The following is a 12,413-nucleotide window of genomic DNA, read 5'->3' as shown; positions in this document are numbered from 1 at the left end:
TAAGTAGATTTCATTCCTTAGTTACTTCCCAATGTCTTCCCTTTTCCCTCCCTCTTGATTCCCTTTCTGTATTCTGCAAGTCTTCCTCCCACCAAATGCTCTTTTGATAATTATATTCTGCAGACAGAAAAGAACATTTTGTATACTTTATCCAATGCCATTACTGGAGTCACGATTAGCATCAAGAAGAAAAGCTGAACCAACCTTATTTACAATATGTTTGGAAATATTTCTGTCAATTAAGATGCATTCATAGAAAGGAATCTCATAAATCACCTGGAAATTTAGAATACAGAGTGATGTGAGAAAATGTTGGACTAGCAAAGCTCTAGTTTAAATCTCATAGACAGGAAAGGAAGGTATTGAAGTTTGAAATTGATCAAATGTTATGTGAATGTATGAATTTGGCATCATGAATCCCACTCAGATATCACCATAATGAACCCCCCCACAAAAACAAACAAACAAAAAAAAAACTTTGAAACGTATTCTCCCATGGAAACATCAAGAAAGCACTGGAGTTGGTGAATGAGCAGTATACAAAATCTATAAATAGTCAATTGTGTAAATGAAATAAAAGCATGCAATGAAGATAAACGGGATTCCAGATGGTAGGCAATTTCAGAGTGTTTTTGCCCACCATTGCCAAAGCTGCCTTGCACAGTGTGGTCTTGGTCTGTGGGTGGTGTCAACAGAGCTATCAATTTCTTTCCCCCAAAACAAAGTTAGTGTACTGAAAGTCACTGTGTCATATTTTGTCACAGACTTTGGGAGACACGAGGTAACATGGCTGTGCTTATCATCTCTAGAACACCTTGCTTCATCCTCCTAGCCAGGCAGCAGCTTAATCTCTTAGATAGTTGTGGAGATTAAATAGCATGCCTCAGCAGATCAGAGAGGCAGCTTGATACTCATAGTCCAGAAAACACCAGATTTCATGGCATGAGATGCAAAAAATAAATTCTAAGGTACATAAATGGCACCACTTTTGTTAGGTGCCATTTTCATGTACCTTAGAAAATGTCTGCAACAAAATCTTAGTGTATCCTAGAAAATAGAAGAAATTTCATTTTTTTCTTTTCATTTTTAAATGAAAATAATTAAAATAACCACCAGTAGTCTCTTCTACTGACCATGATTCTAGAAGAGTAGAGAAGAAAATGAGGCCCTTTGAGACTTTGCTACAGCTTCTGCACATTCCATGGTCAACTCTTAGAAGGGATGGGAGGGGCAGGGAGGGGATAGGGGGATTATCAAGGATGGTGGGATGTGGTGGACATCATTATCCAAAGTACATGTATGAAGACACGAATTGGTGTCAACATACTTTATATACAACCAGAGATATGAAAAATTGTGCTAATAAGAATTGTGATGCATTCTGCTATAATTTTTTCTTAAAAAATCAATTAAAAATTACAAAAAAGGATGGAGACAAACAAAACAAAACAAAAAAGAAAGAAAGAAACCTATGGGGCTTATGTCTCCAGAGGCTTTGAGAAGTTCTCAGTGATTCTGAATGCTCTTGCATGTGGGCAAAATGCAATGAAGACTAGGGGTTTCAAGGAGAAACTTGTTATCTCTGGTGGTTGCTTTTGTTTGGCTACATCAAGGCAAAAAAAGCTTACAAAAATATCATTTTGGCTTAAACCTCATAGACAGATTTATTTCTATAACAAAAAACCCAAAGAAAGAATAAGTTTTGGATCTTGTTCATGAGTGTCCAGAAATTCTCCCGTCTGCTCCTGGCTCTTCCATTTCTGGGGGTTGACATCATTCTCAGGTTGAGGTTTCTAGTTGCCTAGATTTTGACCTGCTTAGCACGTTCTTAAAACCTTGTAATAACTTAAGCTTTATTACAGACCAAATGAGTCTTTTGGTTGGATACTCAGTTCTAAAAGAATGGATTCATGTAAGCACAAGTAGAACAATTACTTCTCATTATAGACATGTTTCTCCTAGGTAGTTGGTACAAGGACAGACCAATAGGGGGAAATGACAGGCCTCACCCAGAAGCAGGTCAGTTACAGGAGAAATGCAGAATGAGAGGAGTCTTACCAGTTTTCATTTACTCTATTATTCAATGCAATGTGAATACATTGGCTTGTATGGGAACTTCACAGGGGAAAGAAGAGAGACCCAATGACTGCAGCTCTGGTGGATCAGGAATTTGATGCATGGAGATGTGGTAGAAGCCACAGAGCAAGAGAATTGCTTATGGAATGGTTAAAGTTAAGATTTCATCTTATTTACTTCAAGCATAGTTTAGGTATGAGCAGAAATTCCTAGGGGTTGAAAACATCAAATTCTAGAAGTTGAAAATGCCCCAAATCTGGAAACTCAGTTGTATCTAGGATGAATGAGGGTAATATCAACATATCTTGGGCAGAAATTTAAACTAAGAGAATGAAAGCAGTGTACCAAGAAGTGGGTAAAGTTAACAGTCACAATAACAGCAGCCTTAAAGGACCAAATTTTTAAAGACAGTTTCCTCTTGGGATCTGAGAGGGATGTTTGGAGTCTATAGGCCTCTGCCACCACTGATCCACATTCCAGGTGTCCATTGCTTACTTTACCCTGCACATCACCAGCCACCTGACATCTACCTGCCGAGCATCCGACGTTTGCCTGCAGAGTACCCCAGACTGACCATGGAGTGCCTGCTGCTGCTTGGAAATCCATTGTCAGGGTACCCGCAGGTTTGGCTGCACATGGCAGCTGCCATTTTGGGACACCAGCCAGGGTCTGGGGGTCCAGAGCCAAGGGGCCTGCAGGTTTGCTGCAGCTACTTCCACTATCTCAGGGTGCAGCTGCCTCAGTCTGGGGACACTGTCCAGGTTTGTATAATATATTGTTGGGGTACCTGAAGGTCTGGTTGCACCTGAGGTCTTCCTGCTGGGTGTGCTAGTGGCCGCCATCTGATGGCCTCTTTGCAGGATTGCTCCTTTGTATGAGTGTATCCCTGGTGGTTTTTCTGCAAGTTGGAAGAGCTCAGAGATCGCAGTACTGCAGCAAGTCTGAGCCTGGGGAAGCTGAAGCCCAGGTCCATCAGATTGCAGCAGGGTCTGTGTGTGCCAGTCTGGGCCTGAGAAGCCTGTGGAAAGACAGAGACTGGAGGAAATTCTCTGGGGGGGCGGGGCACAGGTTGGAGAAACTTGAGAAAACTGGGCTCTCATCTGCTTAGTAAAAGTCCTGAAGTGAGCCGTGATCACAGGCCCTGGCTACAATGGGTGGGAAGACTGGAAGAGGGTGTGAGAGAATCTTGCTATCTGCTGGCACTGCCAATTGGTGTGACACCCACCAGACTAGAGCTACTATCAAACTTCAGACAGTCCCGACCTACCAGTAGAGAAGGAAAGCTGAGAAAATTTTTGAAAGCCAATGAATGCAATTGGCAATTTCCCATAGAGACTTTTCTTTCTTTTCTTTTTTTTTTCTTTCCCCTCTCTCTCACATCTCTACTATCTCAGAATTAAAACATTTTTTACACATCAATTTATTGAAGAGTGGGAAGTCAAATAGTATATTATGGTTTAGTTGTATATTCTTATATTTTTGACTTTAAAAAAATCTGTATATATTTTTTCTCTCTCTAATACGTCTCCTTATATTTTCTTTCTCATTTCTCTCATGCTAACAGCTAACCTCTACTAATTCCTCCTTAGTCCTTACTATAAATTTTTACCTCTATCCTCTCTCCTCCCTCATAACATCACGTCCTACACTACTTCTGTTCCATCTTTGTCCATCATTTGAAATGGTAAATGCTTTTAACAAACTTACTGTTTATATTGCAGATAATGATTGAACACATAATTTCTGTCTATTGAGATAGAACTGTAGATGCCTTAACAGGAGCTATTAAGTTTAAGTTTGTATATTATTTGCATTGGTGCTGTTAATATTGGTCTCCCTCTTAATGGTGAGGTACTGGTAGCCTTCATGACACTATAAGATTACAGGGTAGAAACAGTACTGCCTCAGATCCATACCACTAGATGGGAAGACACACATGAAACGCCCCCCCCCCAAAAAAAAAAAACCCAAGAGAACAAAGCACCTCAAACAAACCAAGATGTTCCAACAATAGAATCCATAGACGGCATAGTAGAAGAAATGTCAGAGAAAGATTTTATAATGTACATAGTTAAGCTGATCTGTGAAATACAGGATAGTATAAGGAGTGAAATCAAAGAGAATTCAGGAAGTGAAAGATCACTTCAATAAAGAGAGATTGTGGAAGAAAAATGAAAGAAGCAGAAATCCTCAAAATGAAGAAATCAATAAAACAAATTATAAATTCAGTAGAAAACATCACCAATAGAACTTGGAAGACCACTCGGAAGACAGAACCTCAGACAATGAAGACAAAACATATACTCTTGAAAATAAAGTTGACTGCACAGAGAAGATGATAAGAAATCATGAACAGAACTTCCAAGAAATATGGGATAACATGAAAAGACCATATTTAAATTTATCAGAGTAGACAAAGACATGGAGATACAAACCAAAGAAATGCACAATTTTCAATGACATAATATCAGAAAATTTCCCAAATCTAAAGAACGAAATGGAAAATCAACTAAAGGACCCCAAATGTACAAAATTACAACAGACCCACACCAAGGTACATTTTAATGAGAGTGACTACCATCCAGAATAAGGGTAGAATTTTAAAGGCTACAAGAGAAAAATATCAGATTACCTTTGGGGGGGAATGAATTTAGGTTTCAGCTGATTTATCAATCCAGACCCTCAATGCTGCTTTTGTTCTTCACACAAGTGTGACCTCATGAATCTTATGGGAAATTCTTGCTTTTTGTCAAAATTTGATTGAGGCTCAAAAATTCCCTTTTCTATCTCATATCTGGAATTTTCTATGTCTCCTTTAGGGGATAAAAGTATTATTAAATGCTTGGTTTAAAGTGTCTTGCTCTAAGTCATCTTTTTTTAACAGGTTATCAAAGTTGCCATTTAAAACAAGATCATTAATGTTGACATTTTAAATTCATATTTAATATGGCATACTTGTATCTTAAGTTTTTAATAGTTTTCTTTTTCCAAAAGTGTTATTTTTTATTTTTTCCTTTTTAAAATTAGAGCTTTATAGTTATATATTGTAGTTAAGTTCATCCCAGCAAAATCATACATGCATGGAAACTGATTTCGGTCATGATACCCCTTTTCCCCTCCCATCCTCCCTCCCCTCTCCCATTCTCTCCTTTCTCTCCTCTACTTGACTTGCTTTCACTCATGGAGTAATTTGTATTTGATTGGTTCTTTATGTTATCCTATCTCTCCCTTTTTCTTTCCTTTATTTAACACCAGCTTCCACATATGAGAGAAATTTGACCATTGAGTTTCTGAGTTTGGCTAATTTCATTTAGCATAATATTCTCCATTTCCAGCCATCTACCAGATAATGCCATAATTTCATTCTTTTTATGGCTCAGTAGAACACCATTGTGTGTGTTTGTGTGTGTATAATATATATATATATATATATATATATATATATATATATATATATATATATATATGCCACAATTTTCTTAATCCGTTCAACTATTGATGGTTGTATTCATTAAGTCCTCAATTTAGCTATTCTGAATTGTGCTGCTATAAACATTGAGGTGACTATCACAGTAGTATACCAATTTTAAATCTTTTGAGAAAATATCAAGGAGAGGGATAACTGGACCATGTGGTGGTTTCATCTCTAATTTTTTCGGGAAACTCCATTCTGCTGTCCAGAGTGGTTGTGCTAGTCTGTAGTCCCACCAACAATGTACAAGTGCACCTTTCCCCCCATAACCTTGCCAGCATTTACTGTTGCTTGTATTCTTGATCATTGCCATTCTGACTGGAGTGAAATTAAATCTTAGTGAAGTTTTAATTTGCATTTCTCTGACTCCCAGAGATATTGAATAGTTTTTCATTTATTTGTTGGGACCATTTGTGTTTCTTTTTTTGAAAAGTTTCTGTTTAGTTCTTTTGCCCATTTATTGATTGGGTTATTTGTGGGGTTTTTGGTGTTATTTCAGTCCTTTTATGTTATGGATATTAATTCCTTATCAGAGGGGTAACTAGCCAAGATTGTCTCCCATTCTCCCATTTTGTAGATTATCTCTTCATACTCTTAACCATTCCTTTTCTATGCCTAAGCATTTTATTTTATTTTATTATTTTGATTCTTGGTTTTATTTCTCGCACTTTGAGGATTTTGTTAAGAAAGTTGGTGCCAGTGTATTTATGATAGAGTATTGACCCTGTTTTCTTCTGGGTATTGACCCATTTCAATTTGAGTTTTGTGCAGGGTGAGATAGGGGTCTATTTCATCATTCTACATATGGCTATCCAGTTTTCTCAGCACCATTTGTTAAAAAGGCTGTCTTTTCTCCAAGATATATTTTTGACACCTGTGTCAAATATCAGTTATGTGCATTTGACTGTGTCTTCTATTCTATTCCATTGGTCTTTATGTTTACTTTGATGGTAATACAATGCTATTTTTGTTACTATAGCTGTATAGTATAATTTCAGATCAGGCATTGTGATGCCTCCTGCTTTTCTTTACTTACTAAATATTGTTTTGGGTATTCTGCGTCTCTTACTCTAAATGAATTTAAGAATTGTTTTTTTTTCTAATTATTGTTTGGGGTTCTATATGGAATTTAATGCCATGGAGTATTTTCTCCATGTAATTGGATATATTGATTTTTGGGGAATAAATATTATCATGATATCTTGTTGGATTGTTCCCTTTACTAAGGTGTAGTGGATTTCTTTGTCACTTCTGATTCATTTTTGCTTGAAATCTGTTTTGTCAGATATGAGAATAGCTACTTCTGCTTGTTTCCTTGGACAATTTGTTTGGAATATTTTTTGCCATACTTTCAGCTTCAGCCTGGGCATGTCTTTGCCTATGAGTCTCTTGTAAACAGCATATAGTTTAATCTTGCTTTTTGATCCATTCTGCCAATCCTTTTCTTTTAAATGGGGAGTTGAGACCATTAACATTCAGTGTTAGTATGGATATGTGTTTGTGGTTTCCTGCCATTTTGGTTTTTTTGCTACATTCTATCCCATTTTGATTGTCTTTTGTTGGATTATTCTATCAAACTTTTGTTTGTGACCTTTGAGAATCATTTTGTAGTTCCTCTGTGTAAAGTTTATCTTTGAGTATTCATTGTAGTACTGGATTGGTGCTCATTAATTATTTTAGCTTATTCTTGTCGTAGGAAATTCTTATTTCCCCCTCAAATTTGAAAGTAAGCTTTGCTGGGTGTACATAGTAACACTGGCTGGAAGTTTATTTTTTATTTTTATTTTTTATTTTTTTGTTTACGGCTTTGAATATCTCATTCCAGGCCTTCCTTGATTTTAGGGTCTGGACTGAGAAATGAGTCTAAGCCTTATTAGTTTGCCTCTAAATGTGACCTGTTGTTTCTCTCTTGTAGCTTTTAATATTCTTTCCTTATTTTCTGTTAGGTATTTTGATTATGATCTGTCTCTGTGAGCTTCTTATTTGACTTGGTCTATATGGGGTCCTATAAGTCTCTTGTAAGGGGGTATCTATTTTATTTCTGATATGGAAAAAGTTTTCTGTTACTATATCACTGAAAATGTTCTTTATGCCTTCAGTTTGTATCTCCATGTTCTCTTTCATCCCAATGATTCTCAGGTTTTGTCTTTTAAAGTTTTGCCAGAATTATTGTATATTTTGGTCACAATATATAATTTTTTTCCTGTTATTAACTTCTGTGTACTCAAGATCATATGGCCTGTCTTCAATCCCTGAAGTTCTGTCTTCAAGGGCCAAGGTTCTATTTTCTATGCAGTCTCATCTGTTAGTGACAACTTCAAGTGAGTTTCTGATTAATTGTGTCTCTCTTTTTAGGAGTTCTGCTTTTGTCTTTTTACTATTTCTATTTCTTTATTAAAGTGGTCTTTCATGTTCTGTAATTGTTCTTTTAATTTCTTTTTAGATATCTTTTTAGTTCATTAAATATTTAAATAATCAGTTTTTTTAATAGTCTTTCTCTGGGTTTTCATGCACCTCACTTTCAGTGGGATCTTTTGTTGGACATGTGGATTTTGGGGGGATATTTTTTTTGCCTGTTTTCTCATGTTTTCTGAGGTCTTGGATTTGCACATTAATTAAGGTGCATTACTCTACCTCTTTTTTGCATGTGTCCTCAGTGTGTAATTATCTTATTTATTCTCTGACTTCTCCCTACTTTTGATGTATGAATAGATAGCAAGTGTTAAGAAGGGGGACCTAGTTTCCTCTGGGGCTTTTGTCTCTTCACTTCTTTGAGTTGAACAAATGTTAGGGAATGTTTACTTCAGCACCAGTCTCTCTAAACTGTGAACTTTTAGTGTCTCTGTAGGTTTCCAGCACTTCACAGAATGAAGCAAAATAAACAATGGTAACAACCATTGCAAACAACAAACAGTAAACAGTGTTCAGTGCCCCATTCCTATTATGGCACTTTTAACATTAATTGCCACTCATTAAGAGGAATGGTGGGTTCAGCCATTGTCAAGATTAAAACCATAACCAGGAAGTAGATCTGGCTTTAAAGCAGACAACAGGCATCAACTATATCATCCTCAGCACTAAGGATTGTATTAGCACTAATGTTGGAGGCAGGGGTTATAGAAACCAATTAATTCTTAAAGATGGTAAAAATACAGCTAGTTAAGGGAAAAGAAAATGTGTTAAGAAGTTAGAAAAGACTTTGCAATTTCAAAAAGTGAACAGAAAGAATGCAGATATAGTAGGTGATATTTATTCAGAAGGAGGGGAAAAATAGAAGCAGCAAGGTATTGGGGCAAAGGAAGAGAAAAAAACAGAATTTTGCCATTAGCCTGAAAAGATAAGAAGAGAAACTGTTAGACCAGGATGCAAAGAAAAGACCATCAACTCCAATTAAAATCAAATTAAAGCAAGCTTATTATTTCCACCAGCTGGGCTGCCTCTCCCAACAAAAACCGCAGGAATAAGACAGCCCAGAAGCTTTCTAGAAGCACAGCTTTATAGCCCAGAAAGTTATACAAAGAGGGTTATAGATAACAAAACTCTGACCATAACACAAAGGATAGTTTATATTTTTGCTGGCCCTGACATCAGAATTTATGAAGGTCATTAGAGCCTCAGAGAGGGTTGTTATCTGGTCAGGGAAAGCCAGGCATGGGTGAGTTCAAGGCATGGACAGGCATGCCAAGTAAGTTTAGAATTTGCAGTAATTTATAGTAAAGCCGAAATTAGCTTTTTATGCCTTTGTGGCAAGATGGCTCCCAATTTTATGAGGGAATCAGGCTGGGTTTATCAAAACAAGAGAAGTAAACAAATAAAAGTAATAGAAAACCAATCCAAATACACAATCCCCAAAACTCAAACCCTCAGAAGAAGACATAATTTCATGAAAAATTGTTTGACAAGGAAAAAAAATAATTACATTGATAAATACTAAAAATGAGAGAAAAAGAGACAAGTGTTTGTATATATGTCCCTGAGCCAATCAGCACAGCCAGATTCACATACTCTCCCCATACCCAACACACACAGAAGAATAAATTAAAATAATGATTTTTTTTTTTAAATTAAAATTCAAAATCTGAAGGAAACTTCTCCACTGAAGTGGTGAAAATACTGAAGCCAGAATTAAAGAGAGGCAGTGTAGATAGATGATCAGGTGGGATTGAGAAAACACAGGCCAGTTTGAGTCCCAATTTGAGACCAGCCCTGAGGAATTGAAATGTTGATGCCTTCAGAGCATTTTCTCCACCCTTATCTAGATAACCTGCCCCTGCTCAAATCTGTTGCTAAGGTTACCTGACCTAGGGATTGTCCCTCCCTATAGAGAGTTGTAAAAGTTGTTAATTAATGCACCCTGGGCCCCCTTTCTGCCAGGATCACACCACCTTGACCCCTCCAGTCCATCTGCTTCTCAGCTTTTCCCACTGAGCATTTCCTGGGCCTAGTCATGTAAGCAGGAAGGAAAGAGATAAGGGGGAAGAGAGCAGGAGACTAAAGGAAGCTTACGACATTTGAAAAGGCAGAACACCTCACTTCTTGTGATACCAGGATACTAGGATACCAGCTATGGGCCCCCCTCTCCCTCCCAGGAGACATCTGTATTACCCCTTTTAAATAAACCCTGCTTTATATGCTTGCCTTGGCGTGCTTTAATGTTATACTTCAACACGTGAGGAAGCAGGACTCCTCACTGGTAACTGGCACTATCAATATTTGGCCAGTTTGGGTGGTCACTATCTATGTCCAATAGTCTTTCTTTCCAATTCCTCTTGATTTACATACTGATAGAGCAAGGGGTGGGGGTAGTTAACCCTTTCCTGTTTTTATGTTGCTTTCTGAATTACCAGTTGAAGAACTTCAAGTTTGAAGCTGTTTGATATAAGATTCTGCTTCCCCTCTTACCAGGGCTGGGTTAGGGCACACTATCAGTGTTTAGAATTAAGATGTGGCTTATTTCTAATCAGGGGTTTTGTTGGGTGGGAGCTTCTTTGGAGAGACTAGATTGACCTGCCCCTAGGGATAGACAATAGCCAGTCTCTTCTGCTGGTCTGGTCCTCAGGAGCCTCCCAAGAAATCCAGTCCTGGAACAGAGGGGGCCTATCCTCCACCATTGCTGCCAAGGAACAACCTTCCCAGGCTTAGTCTGAGTGTATTCACCTCTGCCTTCTTAGACTCTTCCCTTGCTTTAGCTGGTAAGAGCCACCAAAAACACAAAGGAGAAGTGAGTTTGGCTCTCCTTAGCCCTTCTTTTACCTTTTTTCATCACCTAAATTATCTATTTTTCATTTTTTGATATTATCAACCAAATCGGAGTTTGTATCAAAGTTATTTAGGTTGATGAATAGAGAATACCTTAAGAATGAGGAGGTGTCTAGTTTATTTGATATTTCTAAGCCTGCTCAGAGAAACTACTTTTGATTTATTATGAAGAACTAGCTTATGTGTGTTGAGGGCCATCCGTGGGCTGTGTGTGGACTTTGTTGGCATTGCAGCCTAATGAATAGGGACCTCTGGTGTCTGAGAACTTGCAGTGGACATTTCCTCTGTGTAAGACTGCCTAGAGACATTGTGAATTCCTATTCTGCTCTGCCATATCCCACACAGCACCCAAGATGGGGTGACCTGCTGTAGCTGCACAGCCTGAGATGGGTGTGACCAGCCAAGATGCCAATCAACCTACTGACTACAAGACATCAGGAAGCAAGACTCCGTCCTTGAAACCTTACCCCTGCCTTTGCTGTACCCTCTCAAATAAATCACTGGAGCCATTTTCCTTGTCTAGCTTCAGCTCCCATGTGGACCAAACCTATCAGGACTCTGCTTTTGAAAATGTCTTTCTCTTTGTCTTTTGTTCTTCACTAATTATTCTAGACTTTAATTTCTCAGGTGGCTTACACAGTCCTCGGCAGGAAGAAGAACCCCTAACAAGGCATTAGCTATCTCCTCATATAGGTGGTATTATAGAGGCCAAGAAATACCACAATCTATTTGTAAAAGCTTTAATTTCTTTTGTGAGCGTTTTGTAACAATTTTTTTTTTATTTTGAAAAAGTCCAATTCATAAATTTTCCCATTTATGGGATGATGATTTTGGTTTCAAATCTAAAAATTCCTTCCCTATTCCTATACCCTCCCAATTTTTCTACTTGGTTCTTTAAAGTTTGACTTAGTCTTTGTGTTAAAGGCATGACACGTTAGCCAAGGTTCATTTTCCCCTCTGTGGATGGTCAATTTTTCCAGCATAATTTGTTGAAAAGGCTCTTTCCTTCTTGAGTTGTTCCTGTACCTCTGTGAAAATTGGTTGGAGTTACTGTATAGGTCTGTTGCTGGGTGTTCTGTTTGTTCCTTTAATCTATGAGTTTACTCCTCCATCCATACTACAGCGTTCTGACTCCTGTAGCTACAGGATGCTCTTGACATTAGGAAGACTGATTTCCATAACTTTATCCTTATTTGAAGACAAATCATTCACATGCAGAAAAATATTAAATAAACAAATGATACATATCACAAAAAAATTGAAAAAGGTCTTTGTTAGCATGTATTAGACTTCATAATTATTATTTAAATTTTTCACTCAAGAGCACTACCTGCTTCTACAGAAGCAGGACCAATTTTTATTCTGGAGATACACACCTGTAGATTTTGAAGAACTTACTGATAGAAGAGCAGTCCTGGGTGGAAACAAGACCAAATGTTCCCCACAATTTGGGTCAGAAGGAGGGATCTATCTATTGGTTAAGACAAAAGGGACTTTAAGCTAAAATGTACCCTGCTTAACTTAAACCGATACCAAAGAGAAGGAGGCATTGCTGGAGCCAGAGTCCTGTGCCCAGCTCTGCACAGCTCTGCCAGTCTGTCTATCT

This window comes from Marmota flaviventris, chromosome 12 (assembly GCF_047511675.1).
Source record: "Marmota flaviventris isolate mMarFla1 chromosome 12, mMarFla1.hap1, whole genome shotgun sequence".
In the NCBI taxonomy this organism is placed as follows: Eukaryota; Metazoa; Chordata; class Mammalia; order Rodentia; family Sciuridae; genus Marmota; species Marmota flaviventris.
Note: the sequence above shows the minus strand (reverse complement) of the source record.